Source organism: Gnatocerus cornutus, chromosome 4 (assembly GCF_029298725.1).
Source record: "Gnatocerus cornutus isolate USDA-ARS CGAHR chromosome 4, icGnaCorn1.1, whole genome shotgun sequence".
In the NCBI taxonomy this organism is placed as follows: Eukaryota; Metazoa; Arthropoda; class Insecta; order Coleoptera; family Tenebrionidae; genus Gnatocerus; species Gnatocerus cornutus.
In genome coordinates, this window is record NC_142236.1 from 19275252 (window position 1) to 19279631 (window position 4380).

The window sequence follows — 4380 nt, forward strand, 5'->3', positions numbered from 1 at the left end:
GAGGTTTAAAATGACTTTAATGTTAACCCAGCGCAAAATAATACATTTTAAAAAACTTTTTGAAATATGAAGAAAATCAATCACAATGCGCTTGCTGTTAAGTTTACTGGTACTAAAAAAAACAAAGTGTTAAGTACAAAATTTACTTACCGTTCTAGAAATAGTCATTTATAATAAAGGATTTATATACATTCTCATACCGAAATTTTAATTTTTCAGGAATTATTGAAAACCAATTATTGTCACAATTTGTAACATTTTTAGTTTTATAAAAATAATGGAAATTTGTCTATCGTGCAAAAAATATTATAAGCATCACGAACGTTAAGGACTATACCGATATAAAGTGTCCTTACCGTTCTTAATACTTAATATACTATTGTTTCCACTTTGTGTGTTTCGTGTTTGGTGCGCTATTGCGATTTTGTCACTGTCACTGTGCTCGCAGTTTTAATATTTTTAAACTAGAATTCTATTTAAGCTGAAACTAACTTGTCTGAGTATCTTCAATATGTCGAAGTATTTACTTTATCCCACGAAGAATGTGAATTAATTTACGGAGACAGAATTGCTGATTCTTTGTTTTGTGCAGAAGGAAATGTGAACGAAGGAACATGTTTGGTAAAAAAACAAATCTTGTTTAATTAAGATTTATTTGTGGCAAATAATTTCAGGGTGACGCTGGTGGTCCAATTTTTGATGAGAGTAATGGACATTGTGCTATCTGGGGAATTGCAAGTTTCGTTAGTTCAACTGGATGCGAAAATAGTCAACCCTCAGGATTTACAAAAGTCCCAACCTATACTGACTGGATAGACTAAATCATTAGTTCAAACTAGATGAACAGATAAATGTAACAGTCTTATAATATATTGTCACGCAAAAAAAAAACAAACTGTCCGACTAAAGTCGCTCGGGCCGGCTGGTGACAAAATTACGCCGGTAGCTCAGTCTGGGTGGGTTCGTTGAAACTCACCGACCCGACAATCTTGAGGGCGCCAGGATCCTCCGGCTACGACTTGCGAGTACCCGGATCCAAAGTACTCGGTGTAGCTTACCCGAACGAGAAAAAAAAAAAGAAACGAAGAGAATACTAACCAGGAACGAATATATTAAAAAACACACTAATAAAACCTAAACAAAAAAATACAGGAAAACAAAGACGTCGTCTTTACACCGGCAATCGTTGCTGTTAGATTTACGACGATTCGCTGTAGACCGAACGCTTGCGCAAGCCGACGGTACACCGAAAATCCGCGCAACAATTCGATCGTACAAACTCGCAATTACCGGGTCCCGACTTACAAGGACGTCTGTACAACAAAAAAAACAGAAAAGAAATGACTAAGTGTGAAACGGTTGATTACAGTGAAGCTGTAATCTCCCAACTACTAATTACAAGTAACAATTAACAAGGACGGTTACGGTGAAGCCGTAAACTCCTACAGGAACAAGTTAACAAAACGGTGACACGATGACTCGAACAAAACGTGGATAAAACGATCTGACCTTGACTCCTACAGCTCCTCCTACCGACTCTCCTCTAGGTGCTCCCGACTGGTGAGCCTTCCCGAATCCAACAGGGAAGAGGTTGTACGGCTCGGTCAAAACGGTCAGCCGCAATCCAGTTTCGAACTTCCAGTTCGCGCCCCCAACCAAAAGGGGAAAAAACGAAACAGAGAATAGCCCAGAATAGAACAGGCCAGAACCCAAAATAGAAGGCCCTAGGGTGGAAAATACCCTTAGGAAGATGAATACACTGGAATACTTTACTTACTACGATGGAAAGCGGCCTTAAAGTTTTCCACGTGGTTCACGTCGTGGTGGCTTTACTCGATCTCGAGACCCGACAAATTCCGGTTGCCTCCAGGAACCTTAGTGACCCAATCCAGATACCAATGTACCAATCAAACCAAAAAGGCCACTAAGTCACACTCCAAATTCCAAAATACCGAAACACTCTGGAGCACCGTACGCCACGAGATCTAAAACGCAAGAGAACCACGGAACCAGAATGGCTGCTATCGCTTCTTCGGCTCTACGTCACATTTCGTCATTGAGAAGGTGACCCCTTGACAGGTGAAAATTTGGGGTTATTCGAATCAAAACAAAGAATGAAAGTGATCGTAAAGAGTAGCAAAACGAAGCCAACGGTAAGTAAACAGCTGGAAAATTATTCATCAACCAATCGTAGACCTCAACGCACACTATGAACAAAATAAACAATCGCAAGAAGGAAAAAAATAGCAAGAGTAGCACCGTTGATGTTGCGGTCAAAAAGAAGAACGACCCACGACACGATCAACACCAAGCAGGCTAACGTGGTTGTGAAAAGGAAGAAAATAGAAGTTAGAAAAGTTGAAGCAAAGATGAAAACTAAAGAGTTGCAACCTAGACAACCCCGAGGAACTTGTAGCAGTCCTCCAGCTAAAATTCTGAGGCTCAAACGTATTCCTCCAGTCACCTCCGAACTGGTACCTAACAAACTGGTAACTATTAACATAATTGAGCAGAATTCGTAACGGACAATGTAACTCGCCATGCGGTTACACTAAAATAGGCAACCAATAAATTACAGGCGTCAAAAGGTCACGAAAATCAACCCTTTCTAACACCTTCCCGTTTAACTCGAAATTGTCACGTTACAAATCCCTAACACAAATTTATACCGTTACAATATTAAGTGTCAAGTTATAAATAGACTAAGAATTATTATTTGTAAATACATTATAAATTTTCCTAATTTGATTTTTAAAAATTTCCATCTTGCTATGAGAAAGAAGCTTTTTTCTCCAAACGTCACAAAAAGTCACTATTTTTCAGTCCTTTTTGGACAGTAAAGTAGGCAATTTTGTTATAAGTAATGAAAAGCGCTCGTTGACATGGAAACACTTTTGCTGCCTAGACAGAAAAAGTACTTTTTTATTATATGTACTTGCATCATAATCATCATAACGCAGAAGCGTGCAAAAAGGGGTCTTTAAAACACTAAAGCTTTAAAGTTGTCTAGGTAACAAGAAATAGTGAAATGTCAGGACCAATTTTTAATTATAATATAAATAAACATGAAAATTACTATTACTATTAATTACAATTACTAAGCCCGCCGCTTTAAGCTGGTTACTGTTGTTTGTTGCTTCTTATTCATAACTAGTAGAAGCTTTTTCATTTTCATTCTTCGGTTGGACGTCCATAGCTCTTGATGAAGTTGATTTTGCAACCGATGTGTTCAGACCACCAGCAATGCGTTTGGAAACAACTATTTTGTTTGAAGTGGATTCTTCAATATAGTCGCTAGCCACACTCGAAGATTTCCATCCCACCTGACGTTTCAACTCATCGATGCTCATACCACTGTTTGCCATAATCGTTATGGAGTTCGTCGGAAATCATGATCAGTATATTTCTCAGCGTCGGGTAGATTCAGAATTAATCGCAGTTCTGTATGTTCTGCTAGCCTTTTAATATCTTCACTAATTTTCTGAACGGATTTTACAAACGTGAAAAAATGTGCTTAACAGCGTAAACAAACAATTGCTAACCGTCGCTACGAAAACGATTCACAAACAACCTTTTCCGACGACCACTATAAAATATTCCACATTTCATACAGTTTTCTGGTAGTGAAAATTTAAAATTGCAAACAATTTCAGCGCGAAGACGAACGAAGCGCTTTACCCGTGTGCAATGAAAAATTTGAGATCTTTGATTGGCCGACAACTGTGTGTTTTTATATTGCACACAGGTCGACGCAGATCGGGCATTATCGGTATCTAACTTTCGGCGCAACGGCATAATTATTTTGTCCGCGGCTAGGGGCTCTGCCCAATGACATTTTAAGTTATAACTTGACCAGAGATAACTTGACGTGTTTTTGCACCGTTTTTAGCAAATGGAAGAGCGTAAACCATAAACTTTAATTAAAAAAATAAATATTAACTCTGCGATTTTTGTGATCGTCGGAAAAACATCGTGTACAACACGTGTTGAAAATTCGATTTCACACTCATTTGCCTAAGCCACTCGCCTACGGCTCGTGGCTCAATTCTACAGAACTCGTGTGAAATCTTACATTTTCAACACTTGTTATACAATATGCAATTTCACATTTTTTCAATGCTCCAAAAGGATTGTAAATGGATAGGTATAATAAAAAATAGCGTATAACACTCGCTTATAAGCGCCTTTAAAACACTTACGACCTTAAACCCGCTTCCTTATTAACTTGTATTATAATATACTATTTTACGGTTCAAAACATGATCTTTAATAATTTTCCAACAGTTTTTATAGTTTCATTTATAAGATTGCAGGAAAGGCCGCATATTCGATTCTCCGTGTACAGAAACAAATATAAATAAAAGAAAATTAAGAGAAAAC